A 21,254-nucleotide genomic window follows, 5' to 3' on the forward strand; every position below is an offset into this window, starting at 1 on the left:
TCCACATTTTACAGTGGAGTTTGCCCTCCAGGATACATTCCTGTTGTCTAAGAAAATACATTGATTTTTCAGTTGGTTCAATTTTTCCTGTGTAAGAATGGGAGTGACAACTTCCACACTCTTCACCTGATGGAAGTGAAGCAAGAAGTCTCCTGTATGTTTTTTTCTGCCATTCCCCTGATTCTATCAGCTTCCAAGAAAGACGTATTAGAGTTTTTAGCTAAAATGCTGACTGGTGTATTTTGTATTGTAGAGCTATCATTGTTCAATATATTTTGAGGCAGCAATCTGAGACTATGTTTGCAGTGGGATATCTCTTTTTACCAATATATTACCTCAGACATTGGCAGCAATACCAAGAGCAATTTAAGGGAAAGAAAGAAATAAAGAGCATCAGTGTTCAAAAGGAAAACGTCAAAATATCCAAGTATGTAGATGACGAAACCCAGACTCCGCCAAAAGCAGTTGGAACTGATAAACCAGTTCAATAAAGTTGCCGGTTTACAAAGCATAAAGAAGCTTTTTTTAAAAAAATGCAACAATGATGAACACCAAAAGAAAAAAGAAATCCCATTCACAATAGCCACTAAAAGCAAAATATTTAGGAATAAATTTAACCAAATAAGTGAAAGATCCATACAATGAAAATTATAAAACATTGATGAAAGAAATCAGCAAGGACACACACAGACAAATGGAAATAGATACCTTGTTCATGGATTAGAAGAATTTATAGCATTAAAATGTCTATATTACTTAAAGCTATCAACAGATTTTATACAATCTTTATGAAAATATCAATGACATTCTTTACAGAATTAGAAAAAAATCCTAAAATACATACGGAATCTCAAAATATCAAAGCAATCCTAAAAAGAAAAAAATCAAGCTGATGACATAAAATACCTGACTTCAAAGCATACTACAAAGCTATGGCAATTAGGATGGTAGTGGAATAAAAAAATGGCATAGATCAATGGAGCAGAATAGAGAGCCCAGAAATTAATCTATATACATACAGCCAACTGACTTTTGACAAAAGTTTTCCAACAATGGAAGATGGTTCTGGCAAAACTGCATAAATGTAGAATTAAATTAGATCCTTACCTCTCTCCTTATACAAAAAATCAACTCATGATAGATCAAAAGTTAAATTTAAGAATTTAGACTATGAAATTGCTGGCAGAAAATATAGGTAAAATACTTCAAGATATTGGTGTAGGCGATGGTATAGATTCCCAATGTTGGTGGGAATGCAAATTAGTGCAGCCACTGTAGCTAACAGTTTTGAAATTTCTTAAAAAAATCTAGAAATAGATTTGCTTTAAGATCCCGCAATCCCATTATTGGGTATATACTCAAAAGACATGAACACATCATATCAAAGAGATACCTGCACCACCATATCTATAGCATCACCATTCACCATCGCCAAAATATGGAATCAACAAAGGTCTCCATCATCAGATGAACGGATAAAGCAAATGTTATTCAGCTATAAAAATAATGAAATTATATTATTTGTGTCCTAATGGTTGCAACTGGAGGATATCAAGTTGAGTGAAACAAACCAGACATAGAAAGACAAATACCCCATTTTCACCCTTATATGTGGGAGCTAATTTAAAAAGTAAATAGGGGTCTGCATTGTGACCTAGTGGGTAAAACTGCCGCCTGCAGTGCCTGCATTCCATATGGGCACTGGCTCAAGTCCCGGATGCTCCACTTCCAACCCAGCTCTCAGCTATGGCCTGGGAAAGCAGTGGAAGATGGCCCAGGTGGTTGGGCAGCTGCACCTGCATGAGAGACCCGGAAGAAGCTCCTGGCTCTTAGCTTCAGATCAGTGTAGCTCTGACCATTGTGGCCATTTGGGGAGTGAGCCAGCAGCAATGGATGACCTCTCTCTCTCTGTAACTCTGCCTTTCGAATAAATAAATAAATCTTTTTAAAAAATAAAAAGTAAATAAATAAAAATAAAAATGAGAAAAAGAGAAAAAAATGCCACTATCAGAAAATGTAGTGTTTTGCCAACTTTTGCTTTAAATCTTTGTCAAAAAATTGTTAAGAATTATATATTACTGCAGTTATAATGATCTGTGACTATTTTAAAATTTACCCTATGTAAGAGAAGTTGAATATCTTTTCATTTGGTTATTATTTATAGGCTATATATATTGCTATTGAATTATGGTATTTTAATTTTTTATTTGTTAAATCGTTATTTAGTGGAGAATTAAGCCTTTGACTACAGCATAAATATAAAACCTGTTATTTAAATAAATCAATTAATTAAACAAAATCTACTGCATATGTGAATGCGTGATATCGTGATTGTCCATATTTCAATAGCAATTCTGCTCTGACTCTCAAAAGCGATTTAACCCAAAATGGTGAGAAGATAACCTAATCAGAATAAGGATTTCAACTGACATAAGAAACACATAATTTAAAAATATTAAATCATCTAAAATTAAAACATTTCAGGTGTAGATATTTGGCCTACTGGCTAGGTCAATGGTTGGGACACCTGGCCCTGTACCAGAGTACCTACGTTCAAGTCCTGGTTCTACTCATAATTTCAGATTTTTGTTGTATACATTAGGAGGCAGCATGTAGTCATGGCTTAAGTAACTGGGTCCTAGCTATTTATGTGCAAAACCTGGATTGAGTTCGTGGATCCTGGTGTCAGATAGACTCAGTGCTACACAGACAACTGTGTAGTGAACCAGTGGCTGGAATGTTGTTCTGTGTCTCACTGTCTTTCAATTTAAAAAAAAAAAATCTAAACTGGAAATGGATAAAATGTTTTTGAAGTGTGTATGCAAAGAGACTCTAGTTAAAGAGAAAAGGACAATGTTAAAATCAGTTGAAATTAAATATACTGTTAAATACTCCAAAAGAAAAAGAAGAAATTGGGCACCAAGATGCAGCAATATTTCTGAACAAGGTAAAACATGCTTAAACCTGTATGCATAAGTGCACGGGAGCTAAAACCGTATGAATGCGTTTCAATGGTGCTAGAAATGCAGATGATATGTAACAGCTGCTAACTTGGAACCTCCCTTTCTGCTTTAATGTTCTCTCTGTGCATATTTATTTCCAAGAAACAGATGTGGTCAGAAGGTAGGAAGAGAGATTAGGTCATATTGGTTTTCCTCAGGCGGCATTATAGGCAAGAAATTTTCCAGTGGTTTTGTGCATGTTTTTGGAAAACACCTGCTAGGATTCCAGTCAGGTCAGCCACGGAGGCCGTGGAAAGATCTTGCACCTCTCCCTGGGTAGGATCTAGGAAGGGGATCGGGAGGCTCCCCAGTCTTTGGATTTTTAGTCACTACACGGTTAGAATTTAGTTTTACTCAATTTTTCCCTGCTTGAAATTCCTGACGTGGTTTCTACTTTTCTGATTGAGCCTACTAGATACAAAGGTTTTCTTTTTTTTTATTTTTAATTTTTTTGACAGGCAGAGTGGACAGTGAGAGAGAGAGACAGAGAGAAAGGTCTTCCTTTGCCGTTGGTTCACCCTCCAATGGCCGCTGCGGCCAGCGCACCGCGCTGATCCGATGGCAGGAGCCAGGTGCTTCTCCTGGTCTCCCATGGGGTGCAGGGCCCAAGCAATTGGGCCATCCTCCACTGCACTCCTGGGCCACAGCAGAGAGCTGGCCTGGAAGAGGAGCAACCGGGACAGAATCCGGTGCCCCGACCGGGACTAGAACCTGGTGTGCCGGCGCCGCAAGGAGGAGGATTAGCCTGTTGAGCCGCGGCGCCGGCCACAAAGGTTTTCATAAAAATAAAGTTATATTGGTGGATTTTAAAATCTCTTTCAAAATTGCCATTTCTAACCAAAAAGTAAAGACAAATAAAAAAGGAGATAGATAAATTGAAATAAAGTTCTAGCAAATTAAAATTAGTGAACATACAGAGAATATATGTATTTTGAATACATATTTCCGGAAACATTAAAAATCAATTTTTTATTGGCAGAAGATATATTAACATATATGTACAGATTTTATAAGCTATTTGATCATACTATAATGTTAAAAGTAACTGATAAAATATAATCTTGTAAAATATTTTAATGTTTATTTTAATGTTATTAAATCAACCCTTGACTTAGGAATTTTAGAAACAAAATAAATTAGAAACAAATCACAACACTATCACTGATATAAACTAAAATGAAAAGTTAATTTATAAGAAGGAAAAAGGGGGTACAATAAATAAATCTAATAAATTTATCTTCCAAAAAGAAAATTTAAATAAAATAGAAAAAGTATTTGTGAGACTGAGATAGATAAAGTAATTGGAAATTTAGGTACAAGAATAGAGAATAAATGAATATAAAAGGGGACTTAAAAAGTTCATGGAAGGGGCCAGCGCTGTGGAATAGTAGGTTAACACCCTGGGCTGAGGCACTGGCATCTGAGGGCCGATTCAAGACCCAGCTGCTCCACATCCAATCCAGCTCTCTGCTGTGGCCTGGGAAAGCAGCAGAAGATGGCCCAAGTGCTTGGGCCCCTGAACCCACATGGGAGACCCAGAAGAAGCTCCTGGCTCCTGGTTTCAGATTGGCACAGCTCGGGCTGTTGCGGCCAACTGGGGAGTGAACCAGTAAATGGAAGACCTCTCTCTCTGCCTCTCCTCTCTCTGTGTAACTCTGACTTTCAAATAAATAAATTAATTTAAAAAAAGACTTCCTGGAAAGCAAAATTAAAAGATTATTATAAAAAAAGTTTATTGAAAAAGTCATTTTGTAAGATAACCATGCCTTGTTTTTGCAGCAAAATAAAATAATCTTTAATTTCATTTTTCATGAACTTTTTGATGGACTCTCATATATTAAAATGCTAAAACACTGTTTACAAAGACCCCACATTACTTTAGGAGCAGGCATTTGGCATAGCAGTTAAGACACCATTGGGGATGCTCACATCCCATGATGAGAGTGCGTGGATTCACGTGCCAGGTCTGCTATCCACGCCAGCTTCTGTTAATATGAACCCCGGAAGGCTGCAGATGATGACTCAACTGTCTGGGACCTTGTCACCCCCGTGGGAGACTCAGATTTCATTTCCATCTCCCAGCTGCAGCCTGACCCAGCTCCAGCTATTTCGGGGATTTGGAGAGTGAACTAGCAGATGGGGTATCCGACTATCTCTCTTTCTGTGTCTTTGCATCTTTCTTTTTTTTTTTTTACTTTCTTTTTTTTTTAAGCTTTTATTTAATGAATATAAATTTCCAAAGTACAGCTTATGGATTACAATGGCTTCCCCCCCATAACGTCCCTCCCACCCACAACCCTCCCCTTATCCACTCCCTCTCCCCTTCCATTCACATCAAGATTCATTTTCATTTCTCTTTATATACAGAAGATCAGTTTAGCATACATTAAGTAAAGATTTCAACAGTTTGCTCCCACACAGAAACATAAAGTGAAAAATACTGTTTGAGTACTAGTTATAGCATTAAATCTCAATGTACAGCACACTAAGGACAAAGATCCTACATGAGGAGTAAGTGCACAGTGACTCCTGTTGTTGACTTAACAAATTGACACTCTTGTTTATGGCATCAGTAATCACCCTAGGCTCTTGTCATGAGCTGCTAAGGCTATGGAAGCCCCCTTAGTTCACTGACTCTGATAATTTTTAGACAAGGCCATGGTCAAAGTGGAAGTTCTTTCCTCCCTTCAGAGAAAGGTACCTCCTTCTTTGATGACCCATTCTTTCCACTGGGATCTCATTTGCGGAGATCTTTCATTTAGGTCTTTTTTTTTTTTTTTCCAGAGTGTCTTGGCTTTCCATGCCTGAAATATTCTCATGGGCTTTTCAGCCGGATGCCTTAAGGGCTGATTCTGACGCCAGAGTGCTGTTTAGGACATCTGCCATTCTATGGATCTGCTGTGTATCTCACTTCCCATGTTGGATCATTCTCTCCCTTTTTATTCTATCAGCTAGTATTTGCAGACACTAGTCTTGTTTATGTGCTCCCTTTGGGATAGGACTAAGAGCCAAAGGGAGCACATAAACAAGACTAGTGTCTGCATCTTTCAAATAAAGTCAATAAATAAATACTTTTTAAAATTTAGGAAAAATAAAAAACCAACACTACTTTTATTTGCCAATAAATTTCATTGCTTTTATTCTGTTTTACTAATTAAAGATACAATTGGTCATCATACATTTCATCTCGTTTCTTTAACTGTCTTTATATGTGTGCGTTTTAATGATTCAATTACTTGCAATGTGTTTTGATGAATGTGAGATAGAGTGCTTTCTTTGTACCCAGATCCAGCCTTTCATGTTATAATGGAATTTAGCAGATAGATAAAAGTTCAACTTGAGAATTCATTTGCAAACCTGCTTTTGCGACCAAGTTATCAGCAATGAAGGTGAGTAGAAGGATAGAGTCTGTATTGTATCCTAGCTTCCTGTAGCTGAGGAGACGCACTCTTCATGTATGTTCAGCTCTCTCTTCACAAGTGGACAAAATGTATTGCATTGCAAGCTTTAGCCAAAGAAGAACAATGTCCCGTGGATGGACAATGAGAGGATTCTAGATCCCTGTTTCTTCTTTTTATTCTTTTTTTTAAGATTTATTTTATTTTGTGACAGGCAGAGTGATAGAGAGGGGAAGAGATCTTTTATCCACTGGTTCACTCGTCAAATGGCCAGAGCTAGTTCCAGGAGCTTTGAACTCCATCTGGGTCACATGGGTTTCAGGGGTCCACGTACTTGAGCCATCTTCAGCTGTTTTCCCAGGTACATTAGCAGGGTGATGGATTGGAAATGGAATAACCAGGACTCCCAAACCCTATGATCCTATAATAGGATCCTGGTCATCTTAAGTGGTAGCTTAACAACACCAGCCCCAGTCCCTGATTATGTAATTGCAGTTCTGTGGTTTTGTTTTTTAAAACTTCTTTTGATTGGGAGATGTTACATGTTACAATAATTTATTTTTTACTCCATATATTATGTTACAGAAAGTTAACTGATTTTTTTCTCCAACATAGTCAAGTAAATTGCTCTACTATATGAATTCCCTTACTCTGTGTTCCAATTTAATATATTAAAATCTTACATAGCCTAATGTCTTTTTCTGAGTTATCTATGCTACTGATATGTCACATTTAATTTTTAACTTCTTAAACATAGGAAATGCATGTGATCAAAAAGTCAAAGAGTCTCAGTGTTTAATGGACTTTAGAGACCATTTCGTCCATCATTTTCCAGCTGTTGAAAACTAATTTTCTAATAGATTGATATTTCTAAAAACAGAGAGTACATCAAAGATTTTCCATGCTTAATTAAGTTTGGGAAATCCTGTGTACTGTTTGTTTTCTCACAAAGATTTACATAATATGTTAAGATTTCAAAGGCTTTGTGAATTTCTGCAGGAACTGAGAAACTTCTAAATAATATATAATGGTTATGTACATTTTAAATATTATACCTCAATGACTTGAGAAAGCTGGTGTCAGGGTAGTTGTTGTGTGACAGTGAGGTAAGTTGCCATTCGGGATTCCACATTCCATATTAGAGTGCAGAGGATCTAGTCCCACTTTGGGCTTCCATCCTGCTTCCTAGTAATGTTCTTTTTTTTAAGATTATTTATTTATTTATTTGCGAGATAGTTACATACAGAGAGTGGGAGAGACAGAGAGAGAGGTCATCCATCTGTTAGTTCACTCCCCAAATAGTCCTAATGGCTTGAATTGGGCTGATCCAAAGCCAGAAGCCAGGAACTTCTTCCAGGTCTTCCACGTGGGTGCAGGAGCCCAAACATTTGGGCCATCTTCCACTGCTTTCCCAGGCCACAGCAGAGAGCTGGATCAGAAGAGAAGCAGCCTGGACTAGAACTGGTGCCCTGCTAATGTTCTTGTAAGGAATGAATGATAGCTCATGTTTGGGTTCCTGTCATCCACATGGGAGATCCAGATGGAACCCCTGGCTCCTGACTTCAGCCTGGCCTAACTCAGGTTTTTGTGGGCATTTGGGAAACTAAACCAGGGGATGAAAGATATCTCTTTCTCTGTTTTTGTCACTCTGCCTTTGAAATCAATCAATCAATCAATCAATCTTGAAAAAAAAAAAGACTAGTGTCCAACCAAACACTGGGAAACACAAATAATACCTACATCCTATCTGTATGGCAACTTTTGAATCATATCCAGCTCCAGAAGTCTAACATCAAGGCATCCTATGGGCTTTTGCTTTCCATTACTGATTTATCCTAATGGTTGGAAGTATCTTCACACAATATAAAGCATGCAAGTCCAATACTGCTTGCAAATTATGAGGGTCTTCACACAAGCATAAACCCTATTACATGGTCAGTGGGAAACATCCTTGAGGTTTATGAGGGTAGAGAGTGAGTGCTGAAAGGGAAGTAAATGATCACAACCCCTCAGAGTATCTGGCTTATGATGCTTCATCACATTATGACTAAAGCAATTTGTGGGTCCTGAAGTTATCCTCCCCCAGTGCTCTGAGGGTAGCAATGAAGAGCCCTCACTTGCCAGGAAGTTGGGATGTCTCTGTATGCGGGTTCTGTCTGCTTTGTTCCCTTGTCCCCATCCCAGCAGTCTCTCCTTTTCATCTTCTTACAGTTTGGTTTATTTTCCTCCAATCCTCAATATTATTTGCACTCCTGGAGGTGGTGTGTTTCATCCTGATCACTGAATCTCTACATTTGACTTGCATGGAGCTTTAGATGTTGATAATCCAAAGTCTATGCTTTTGAAGTTTTGAAACACTTGCTGAAGATTAATTTTTTCCAGTTTTTCAAAACCTTACTTGAAGCCCCAAAGTTGAACCCTTGCTACCCTACTTTTCTATCCATCCTCTATCACCCTTTTCCTTGCACATAGTATTAAATATCCTACCTTCTGTCTGAGTAGAAAGAAGGGTTACATCAGTGCAAAAGACTAGTGGCAAAAGAACTACCCTGACCAACACACAGAATATTCATATTTCCTCATGCACACTTATGTAGCTTTATAAATAACTGCTAAATATTACTTCCAAAAAATACAAAATTATTCCATTTCTCTTATTGTCACCTTTCTTTTTGACAATTGAAGGCAGCTTGATCACCAAGTGATCTTTTCCCTAGACTACATATGCTTTCAGTTATTCTTCATATGTGATCATTTCCACATTCCTTATTGTTTTCCTGGTTTCTTCCCTCTATCCTAATACAAGTGTAATGAGAATATGTTTAGAACCCATAATTCCATGGATCCTGTGCTCAGGGAAAATACAGACCTTATAGAAATATAGTTGGAGGATCTCTGAGAACTACTTCTCCATGTTTTCTAAAAAAAATTGATCATAAATGAGGTTTAACTATAAGTGACTTGTTTTCCTTTAGCTAAGACTCTTCAATATCAAGTAGCTTTATTTTAAAATGTACATACTGTCATGGCAGGCATAGCATAACATCTTTAATAATTTACTATGAAAAAGATTTTCAGGGATTTTTTTTTCCTAGCACCACAGAAACCTTAACACTGGTTAGGTGACATCAAGAGAGAGAATAAGCATACTGATGACAGAGTGCATTCATTTTATAATTCAGCCATTATAAATCATCACAAATCCAGGCAGCTTAAGATACAGATATATTATTGTATGATTTTAGAGGTCAGAAATTGAATATGGGTCTTACTGGCCTAAATTCAAGGATTCTCATTTCTTAATGGAGGTCCCATGGGATAATCCAGTGTCCTGTTAATTCAGGTTATTGGAGAAATTTAGATTCATGCAGTGGAACTGAAGTCTCCATTAGCTTTCTGGCTGAGAGCTATTGTCAGTTCCCAGGTTCTAGAAGCTGTCTTCATGGTTTAACTGAAGGCTCCCTTCTTTTATCCTGGAAGTCAGTAATGGTTGATTGAGTTCCTCTCATTCTGTGACTCTCTTCTATCCCTTCTTCCACCATCTGACAGACCCTTTTGCCATCTTCTCTAACATCCAAAGGTCCATGTGATTGAAATGGGCCCACCCAGATGGCCCAGGATAATTTCCCTATTTGAAAGCCAACTGATTGGCTTGGCTTAATTCCATCTTCAAACTTAATCTCCACTCACAACGAAAAGTAACATATTCATAGATTCTAATTATAAGTACGTGAACATCTTTGAATGGATAGAATTCTGCCTAGCACAGAGTGGAAATGGATACTAAAATTAATCAAATTCACCATTCATCATGAACTCTCTTTTCTAGAAGTAATATCTATACAAACTTGGTTCAAGTGCAGCAAGGACTTGGCAGAATGTGATCAAAGATCAATTAAACACAGAAATTCACGAAACAAGAATAAGGAAGCTAGCAATAATCCAATTTAAAACGGTGCAGATAGGACTGGCGATAGGGCTCTTGTTTTTTTCATTTTGACATAATCCACCCAAAAATATTTAAAGATCCTATATTTTTAGAGAGCATTCTGATTTTCCATATCAATGGCCTCATTTTCTATAATTCAGGAGCTCCTAGTGATGAGCTGACTGGAACGGTAACATTACACACGATCCACAGTTGGGTGGCTCAGGTAGGGCTCCAGAGTACTCCCTGAGCTGAGTGGAGGGCAGTATCCCAGTGCCCAAGGTTCAATTTGGTTGAAGCCTTCTCTCACATGCCTCTCCAATTCCATTTCATAATCTTCACATTTCTAAAATTAAGGTCTGGGTTGGAATGATAAGAGAGACCACATGGATGACGATGATGATGACGGTGATGAGGATTTGACACTTGGTGCTATGTGGTACAAAGTCAGTATGAACAAACCATGAAACGCTTCCTAGTTATGCATGGCTATAGCACACGCACCTTACTCACAGTTCATAGTTATATCAAAGGATAATTGGGTAATAGATGAGTGTTCTTTCATTACAGCTAATTTTTAATGAAACTAGTCATTTTCTCCCCGGCCAGTTTCACAAGTGGTATCTCTGTCTATAAAAATCCTGGCTGTGACTAGCAGTCAGAAAGGTAGAAGTATAATTTTATGTTATTCTTTCCTGCCCTTCCCAACCCCACCCCACATCTCCTCATGTCAGCTCCTGCTTCTGCTTTGTACAGGTGAGGAATCTGAAGTTCAAGTTTCCCTAGTGATCATCCCATAAACTGCTGGCAGCACAGTTGGCACTGGAAGTTATACTTCTGATTTCTTATCCCACTGATATTTCTTTCTTTCTTATTGTCATTTTATGTATAACTCAAGAGAATTGATGGAAAAAGAATTGTGGTGGTATGCAAATTAATAAGTAATTAGAAGCAAAAATTTTAAAACTTATTCCAAAACTGTCCCTGAATTAAATTCTAACACCTAAATTTTATAACACCTTTACCTCAAACCAACTGTGTAAACACAAATGTCTACAATTATTGAATTTCATGTCATGAAATGTGTGGGATATAAGATGTCTCAACTGTAATGAGCATAATACGTCGAGTCCCAATTTTAACTCATGACAATTTTGTGATTAATTCTTTTTTTATATGTTCTTCACTCTAATTCCATTTAAATTTTGCTTAGCCACAAGAATTTATCAAGTATTTGAAAGGCAGTGGTTGGGAAGAATTTTTTTAAAGACATATTTGGGTTCATTGAAAACTGAAAATCGTCAACAGTTGTAGGCTGGCTGTTGAACAAGTGAGAACACTATGTTGAGTGTAAATGAAGAAAGAGCACAAGCATCTGAGATCATCCACCTGTTTCCACAAGGAAAGTTCTAGTAATTTTTTTTCAAATATATATAAAGATCCTTGGCAGTGATCCCATGTAAAATAAAAATTTTGTTTCCAACAATATAAATTGCGTATGGAAAAATATTTCTACTTCTTAACAACTGCATGTAACTCATCACTTGGAAATAAATTTCAAGACTCAAATTTATAAATTTATATGTACCACACACACACATACACACTCACAGAATTTCATTTACACCTTGATGACAGTATTACCCTTTTATTCTGTTAATGTACAAATATGAAAGCTATGTATATTGGCATCCAGTTTGATTTTTTTTTGCCTTTCTTTATCAAATTGTGTGTGTGGGTGGAGTTCAAGTACTTGCTTTAAATTCAATAGAAAAAAATGAGATTAGAAGAAGAGAAGGAGGAAGGGTGGGAGTATGTGCAGGAGGGAGGGTAGGATCGGAAGAATAACTATATTCCTAAATTTGTATTTATGTAATGAGTTAAGTTTGTATACTTAAATAAAAGGTTGCTAGGTTAAAAAATGAGATTATGTGGTACCCCTCTTTCTGTTCCAGATTTGTATCATTTATAGTGTCACCAATGACAGGATTTTCATCTCTTCTAAGACTAAACAGTATTTCACTGTGTATATGTTTCATATTTGCTTTACCTGTTTGCATATCTGAGACACATAGATTGACTCTACATCTTGGCTGTTGGATAATGCTTCAATCAACTTGGCAGTTCAGACATCCCTTCCACATACTGCTTTCATTATTTTTGCATAAACACCCAGCAATGGAGTGGCTACACCATATGATAGTTCTATTTTGAAATTTTTTTAAGAACCTTCATATTGCTTTCCATAATGACTCCACCAGCTCACTTACCAACCAACAGTACAAAAGGGTCTCTTTTCTCTACATGTTGTTCAACATTTATCTTTCATCTTTTTACAATAGCTGTATTTGAGAGTTTACCATATGCTGCCTGGATATCTGTTTGTCTTCTTTTTAGAAAAGTACTTTCAAGACACATTTTTAAAATCAAGTTATTTGTTATCTTTCTACTGAGTTGTTCAAGTTACTTACATATTTTGGAATGTTAATCCATTATCAGGTATATGGTTTGTAAATGTTGTCTCCCACTCTATAGAATGTATTCCATTCTGTTGATCATTTCCTTTGATGCACAGAAACTTTGTAGTTTTCTATGATCCATTAAACTATTTTGCTTTTATTTTCTGTGCTTTGGAATCATATCCAAAACACAAAACACTATTGCCCAGATTAATGTCATGAAAGTTTTCCTCTATGTTTTCTTTTATAAATTTAAAATTTCAGGACTTACATGTAAGTCTTTTGTCCATTAGCATTCTTTGTTTACATGGTAGATCAAGGTTCAGCTTCACTGCTTTATGTACTGATATCTGGTTTCCCCAACACCATATATTGAAGAGCCTCTCCTTTCCCCATTGTGTGTTCTTGGTACCTTTGTCAAAAATGAATTGACCATAAATGCGTAAGTTTTTCAGAGTTCCCTATCCTGTTTCACAAATCGGTGTGATTGTAGTAATGACAGCACCATGGCTGTTTTAAGTACTGTAACTTTGTAGCAAATTTTCCAGTCAGATATTTGAATGTCTCTGGGTTCTATTTTCCTCAAGATTGCTTTAGCTTTTGAGGGCTTTTTGTTTCCACATGAATTTTAGGATGATTTTCTATGTTTTGGAAATTTGATATTACATTAACTCTATGTAACATTTTGAAGCATGAACAATCTAATAATTGTGATTCTTTCAATCCATGAACATTGGATATTTCCCACGTATATGTGTCCTCTTCAGTTACTTTCATCAATATATTTAGTTCTCTGTATACAGATTTTGTTCACCTCCAAGATTAAATTTATTTCTAAGTATATTATTGTTGAGTTATTCTAAATGGGTTTGTTGTCTTAAATCTTTTTCAGATTGTTTCAGATTCTTCATGGCAAGGCTACCAATATTTGGATATTGATTTTTATAACCTGCAAGTTAATTGCAGGTTATATGACCTTAATGGTCATTTGGTGGGCTTTTTAGAGTTTTCTATATATCAAGATGATACCATCTTCAAACAGATGCAGTTTTACATCTTACTTTGCAATTTGGATTCCTTCTGTTTCTTTTGTCTAATTGATCTGGCTAAGACTTCCAGTACTATGTTTAATAGAAATGGCCAGGGCAAACATCTTGTCTTTTTTAAATATTTGTATTTACTAATTTTAAATGCAGAGTGAAGGGTGGGGGGAGACTGAGAGAAAAACAAAACTTTTTCCCATCTGCTCGTTGGTTTACTCCCCAGATAGCCGCAATAGCTGGGATGAGGCCAGGCTGAGTCCATGAGTTAAGATCTCCATCTGGGTCTCCCACATGGGACGCAGGGGCCCATACGTTTGGATCGTTCTTAGCTACTTCCCAGGCACATCAGCAAGGAGCTGAATAAGTGGAGCAGATAGGACTTAACCTAGCACTCCAATGTGGGATGTTGGAATCATAAATGATGTCATACCCCACTATGCCACAACACCAACCCTACAGTATCTTCTTTTTCCTAATCTTAGGAAAAGCTCTAGGATCTAACTGAGGAAACTTTCAATTGTATATCATGTTAACCCTGGGCTATCATATGTGGTTGTTATTGTGTGAGTTACATTCTTTCTGTGCCCAATGTGTTGACATAATTTCTAATATTTATCTCTTATACCTTTGGAGATAGCAACACTCCACTTTGGAGACCTCTATCTTCACAAAACTATCAATTACCCGATGTTGTTTATTTTCAGAAAATAGCATAGGTGACATACTAGATAATTTCCATTGCATCTCAGTTGCTATCTCACCTCATCTCTTCAAATGTCCTCCACATTTTTCACAGTTCAACAAGGTGAACAAAGAAAACCATACAAGCTCAAATATATACAGTATAACTAGGAGACAGGGGATATAACAATCTTCAAATTCCATATTAGTTGGAAAATAACCTGTCTGAAACCTCTGTAGGAAGTCCTGAATCTTTTCTAGTATAGATTGTCAAGCAAAGACTGTGTGAAAAATGTGAGAAAGCATTGAGTTCTAGCTTGTTTTAATATATGTTAAGTCATCCTCAGAAAAAGTAACACTCTGGTTTTAAAATACTTAAACAAGCCGGTGCCACGGCTCACTAGGCTAATCCTCCGCCTTGTGGCACCGGCACACCAGGTTCTAGTCCTGGTTGGGGCACCGGATTCTGTCTTGGTTGCCCCTCTTCCAGGCCAGCTCTCTGCTGTGGCCTGGGAGTACAGTGGAAGATGGCCCAAGTCCTTGGGCCCTGCACCCCATGAGAGACCAGGATAAGTACCTGGCTCCTGCCATCGGATCAGGGCGGTGCGCCGGCCGTGGTGGCCATTGGAGGGTAAACCAATGGCAAAAGGAAGACCTTTCTCTCTGTCTCTCTCTCTCACTATCCACTCTGCCTGTCAAAAAAATAAATAAATAAAAAATACTTAAAACAAGTTAGCCACACAGTTCTAAGAGAGATACAACTAATACCTAGGGGAAAGTGTCAGTCTGTTAGTGGATGGGGGTAGGGATTGCCTTACAATGGGCCTGAGGGAATTTTTTGCAGTGATTAAGATGTGCTCTATTTTGACTAAATGGCTAAATTACTTAGCTATATGCATTTGTCAAAAATCATCAAATGGGGCACTTGGCACCTTTTGGCATTTTATTCTATATGAAGTTCTTGGAAGAAATGTAAACACATAAAGAATTATAATTAGCAGCAAGTACCCAGAAGTTAGGTTGACTTGATCTTACCAACCCAATTTTTTTAAAAAGATTTATTTATTTATTTAAGAGGCAGAGGGACAGAGGGAGGGACAGATAGAGGCAAATATCTTCCATACATTGCTTCACTCCCCTCAAATGCCTGCAATAGCCAGTTCTGGGCTAGGCTGAAGTCAGGAACCAGAAGCATCATGTAGGTCTCCCAAGTGGGTGGCAGGGACCCAAGTACTTGGACTATCATCCATGGCCTTCTCAGACACATATGTAGTTCTTAGTTCCTGGTGGCAACCTGGGCTAACCCTGGTCATTACAGGCATTTGAAGAGTAAACCAGAATATAGCAGTCCTCTCAAATAAATAAAATATAAAAATGTTCTTTTTCAATTATCTGTTTTCATTTTGCAACTAACATATTTACATAAAAATATAGCAGGGTCAGAGCTGTGGTGCAGTGGGTTGAGCCACTGCTCGTGAGGCTGGCGTCCTATACTAGAGCTCTGGTTCCAGATCCTGCTGCCCCTCTTCTGATCCAGCTCTGTTAATGCACTTCAGAAAGCAGCACAAGATGGCCCAAGTGCCTGGGTCCCTCCCGCCCTGTGGGAGACCATGATGGAGTTCCTGGTTTCCGTCTGGCCCAGTCCTTGCTATTGCAGCCATCTGGGGTGTGAAACAGATGAAAGATATCTCCCTCTCTCCTCTCTCTCTCTTTCTTTCCTCTCTCCCTCCTTTTCCCCTCTCTGTTCCTGCATTAACAGGGAGCTGGATCAGAAGTGCAGCTATGGGGATGTGAACCAGTGCCCATATGGAGCGCCGGCATAGCAGGCAGTGCTTAATCCACTACACCACAACACCAACCCCATCAATAAGTATCTCTTAAAAATGTTTATTTACTTATATTTATTTGAAAGATGAAGAGAGAGAGACAGAGAGAGTCTGACAGAGATATTACATCCATTGGTTCACCCCCAAATGTCCACCACATTTAGAGCTCAGCCAGCTAGGAGGCTAGAACTCACCCTGGGTCTCCCACAAGTGGCAGCACTACATGACCATCTCTTACTGCCTTCCAGGCTTCACAGGAAGCTGGAATCCAGAGCAGAGCCTGGACGAGAACCCAGGCACTTTGGATGTGGAATGCAAATGTCCCAAGCAGCATCTCTAACCACTAAGCAACACACACCCCTAGAATTGTTTTTCACTTGTCAATTTTATTGTAGGCAATGAATGCTTTCAAATATTTATAAATGCTTTAAAATAGTTTTCTATTGGGTAATTTAATAATTCTATTAGCAGTCTTGTTACACAATTCATTTCATTGGGAGAGAAAATGTATGTATCCATGACACAAGTCAGTTTGGTACACTTAGGGGCATAAGAAGAGCTCTAATTTTAAAACAACCCTTTAAAAGTGAAAACGGTAACTATGTAAATTCTTAGTTTATTTTAAAACACTGCAAAGGTTTTTTTAAGAGAAAAAAATCTATCATCACGTTTTGCCTCAGCACTGGTTCAAAGCAATTTAAAGCCCTCATTTCTCTACCTTGATTTGGCACATTCAATTTAATCTCTTAAGTGATAGAGAACAAATCATAATTAAAAGAAGGGTGGAAAGGGTTTGTTCAGAAGACTATTTCTTGCATAAAGATGAGTAATTAGAGTGACCGCAATCTGGAGATTTTCCTTTGTTGCTGAGAGAAGTACCTACGTGCAGCAGTAAACAAGCTCAGCTCTGCAAACAGTATCAACGGTCTCCTTGGAAGACAGGAGGTGTCTCTGCAGCTAGTTGAAAGGGAGTAGATCCTGCAGTGAAATCAAGAGTGCGGAAGTCTAAAGTTTGACTTTGTTGGTTGGTGTCTTACCATGCAGGTACCTCATTAGGAGTCTGTTCTTGCCAGGAATCAACAGTCAAGATTCCACCAGACTTCCTTTACGCTTATAACAGGGGGTTGAGAGTGGGAGCCAGAGAAATTGAGAGCAAGAGAGTGAGAGAGCACACTTGAGGGGGAGGGTTTTTGTTTTTTTTTTTTTTGGAAGAGCTTAGGAGAGAGTAAGATATAGCTGATTTGAATTTAGGATGTCTTGATTGTTTTTTATTATCTTAATGAAAGCTTGGAGCAGTTAGAATTTGTTCACCATTCATTGACAAGGACCATTTTAACTGGAGTGAAATCTAATCCTAGAGAAGGTTTGTTCTAAAAAGTGAACAGATCAGTCTCTGGACTTTGGACTTTTGTGGGGGTAGACTACATAACACCAAATCCAGGATGTAATCATGAAAATGATGCATCTATTTCACAGATCATGTCAATATATTTGATAAATGCATAGCAATTTAGTGAGACATGTGCATACATTCAAGGAAAAATACTGATGTCTGTTTAATTCTTCAAAATCATATCAACATGATACCTATTATGGTTTTATAACTTGATTTTCAATTAGGATTTCAGAAAATGGAAATACTTCTGTATATTCTTTCTATTCTTGATAATCTCTAAGAAATGAGGTTTCAAAACTGCCCTCAACAACCTATGCTGTTGACTTGGCTTGTCCATGCGACTTAATTTGATCACTGGGATATGGTTGCAAATGACAATGTGTCAGCCTGGAGCAGAAAAGCTGCGCCACTTTTCTGATTCCATGTTTGCAATTCTGTCCTCCAAGAGAAGAAAGTGCATGCCCTACTTAGCCCTTCTTTCTGTGACTTCAAAATCATGCAGAGTAACCTCCACCTGGAGCCCAGCAGGTTCCCAGAGCCATCTGTAGACCCAGTAGCTGTGGGTAGTACAGCCTGTGTTTTAGAATCAAACAGCCTTGTTTCAAATCTTTGCTTCACTACTCATGTACAAATTTGAATGAGTTTGCTGAACTTCCACTTTCAGTTTTTGAAATGGACATATTCAATTTGTTAGTGACTTCCTCATAAGTTAGATTTTTACATTGTTGGCCAGAGAGAAGTTCTGGGTAGACATTCAGAAATTCTTATTTTCATTCTTCCTTTGATAAGTCTTTTGTACCTATAAGCCCAGTCTAGGACCATGGCCCAGCTAAACTGTTAGTTAAAACCATCATTAGCTGGCACCGCAGCTCACTAGGCTAGTCTTCCGCCTCGCGGCGCCGGCACATTGGCTTCTAGTCCCGGTCGGGGCGCCGGATTCTGTCCCGGTTGCCCCTCTTCCAGGCCAGCTCTCTGCTGTGGCCAGGGAGTGCCGTGGAGGATGGCCCAAGTGCTTGGGCCCTGCACCCCATGGGAGACCAGGATAAGTACCTGGCTCCTGCCATCAGATCAGCGCGGTGCGCAGGCAGCAGCACGCCAGCCGTGGCCGCCATTGGAGGGTGAACCAATGGCAAAAGGAAGACCTTTCTCTCTGTCTCTCTCTCTCACTGTCCACTCTGCCTGCCAAACTAAATAAATAAATAAATAAATAAATAAATAAAATAAAACCATCATTAGCAACGGTGCTGATGAATAGCAAAAATGTTAATCATAAAGATGGGATTATTCAAGGACCATACCACATGTTAACTTAGGAGAGCAGTAAAGTTAAACCATATTTTGGATACACACCAATTTTCCTTTGGAGTCAGAATGTTAGAGCTGGAAGGAATTTAAATGATCACTGGCTTTCATAAATGAGAGAATGGGGGCCAAGAAAGAGGAGTTGCCTTTCTCTAAATTAGATGATGGCAAATCTGTCACTTAAACCAACAAAATGGCTTTATAAAAGGTAGCTGGATATTCTATCATATTTAGAATATACTTCTACCCACTATTCTTTTCCCAGAATAGTGAAATATCTATTTCACAGCATAATCTCCTTTATTTTAATAGAATAGCCCACAAACATCAACTTTATGGAAGGAATGGAAACTCAGGAAAGGGAGTATCTTGTCAGTAGGAAACATGTAAAGGACTATTGAGAAAGGACTTGACTCACCAAATGAAGCCTCTCCTGACCTGATCCCGTATTCTTTTGCCTGTCTGCAACCACAAGCTGCTCTACCCAACTCCCTGCCGACCAGGAGCAGAGGCTCTTGAACTCTAACAGGAAAAAAATCTCCTTCAAGTGCCATCAGAGACAGTCCCAACACCCGTATATTTCCAGAATAGATCAGTCCAATATATGCCCTTCCTGGGGAGGCACTAGTGAGCCGCAGTACAGTTTTGCGCATGTTGTGTATAAAAGGAGCCATAGTGCCTGTGGCGAGCACTGAGCCAGGTGCAAACCAAAATGCCTGGAGATGACAAAGAGGAGCCTGAGACGGAGAGGGTGCAGCCACATCTCCTTGATCCAAATGCAAATCTCTCGTCAGCTCCCTCTGGAGTGCCAGTTGGTGGAAACTATTTCTGCCATGCTCTTTCCCTTGTGCCCAAAATAAACCTTGTCTGGGTGGAACAATGGCCTCCTGTCAATTTCTATTGCAAGGGAGTCAAGGAACCCTGGTTGGATAACACTATTTCCACGTGATCTCTAACTTCTAATTAAAGAGGCTCAAGAAAGGTCAGAATACCTTTGCAACCAATGCCATTTTTTATATCCTGTCACCTATGTATCCAATTTTATTGTTGATATTTAAAGTGACACAGGGTGAGTGTTTGGCCTAGTGGCTAAGATGTCCATCGTGCATAACAGAATGCCTGGGTTTAAGCCAGTTCTCACACCTGACTCCTGCTTCCGACTAATGCAGACTCTGTGAGGCAAAGGTGATGACTCAGTAGCTGGGTCCCTGCCACCCACATTGGAGACTTTGATTGAGTTCCTTGCTCCTGGCCTTGACAGTGGGCCACCCCCAGCTACTGTGATCATTTAACGAGTGAACAAGTAGATGGGACATCTCTATAAAGTATCTGTTTATCTATCTTGCAAATAAATAAAGTAGCATTCAGAATTTAACTGCTGAAACAAATTTACCCAGTTTTCACAGTCTTGAACTTGAAGAGATAAATGTGAAGAGTGGGTTTAAAACAGTAAAACTGAAGTTGAGGTTCTCAAATTTATTTCTTTAAAAAATTTCAGTTTTTAGTCATATGATCTTCAGTGAGATAAAGTCTCTTTGGATCACCTGTTCTCTATCACCATCAAGAATCAAAAAATCTATCTGCAGAGGTATATTGTAAAAAAATAATAGTAATAACTTTTCATAAGACTCTCCGGTGACAGCTAAAAAGGATAGACAAAATGAAAATAAAAGAAAACTAAATGAGGTATTAAACAGAAGAACAAAGAATAAATGCAAGGAGAAAATAGCATAAAGTAAATAAATAAAAATATAAATAAAGGGGCTGGCATTGTAGGACAGCGGGTTAAAGCACTGCCTGCTATGTCAGCTTCCCATATTGCGATCCCATATTGGAGTGCTAGTTCAAGTCCCAGCTGCTACACTTCCAACCCAGCTCCCTGCTGTTGTGCCTGGGGAAGCAGAGGCAGGTGAATCAGGTACCTGGGCCCTGCTACACATGTGGAAGACCCTGACTGAGTGCCAAGCTACTTGTTTCAGCCTAGCCCAGCCCTGTTCACTTGAGGAGTGGACCAGAGATGTGTACCCCTCTCCCTGTCCCTGTCAGTCTGCCTTTGAAATAAATAAATCTAAAAAGTACATTTAGATAAATAAGTAAATGAATAAATAAGACAGAGAGCACAAAAGAGAGAAGATAAATGAGTTAACCTGCTTTGTCTTTTCATTAACCCTGGACTCTCCACACTTGCTGACCACTGACTCACAGCTGGAATCAATCTT

At 38.5% G+C, this 21,254-nt stretch overlaps 1 pseudogene; it reads right to left on the reverse strand.

The window, feature by feature from the left end:
- Positions 1 to 19,688, reverse strand: part of LOC138848725 (p53 and DNA damage-regulated protein 1 pseudogene) — a 99,694-nt pseudogene extending 80,006 nt beyond the window's left edge.
- Between the last annotated feature and the right edge of the window lie 1,566 nt (positions 19,689 to 21,254).

This window comes from Oryctolagus cuniculus, chromosome 2, assembly GCF_964237555.1.
Source record: "Oryctolagus cuniculus chromosome 2, mOryCun1.1, whole genome shotgun sequence".
Taxonomy (NCBI): domain Eukaryota; kingdom Metazoa; phylum Chordata; class Mammalia; order Lagomorpha; family Leporidae; genus Oryctolagus; species Oryctolagus cuniculus.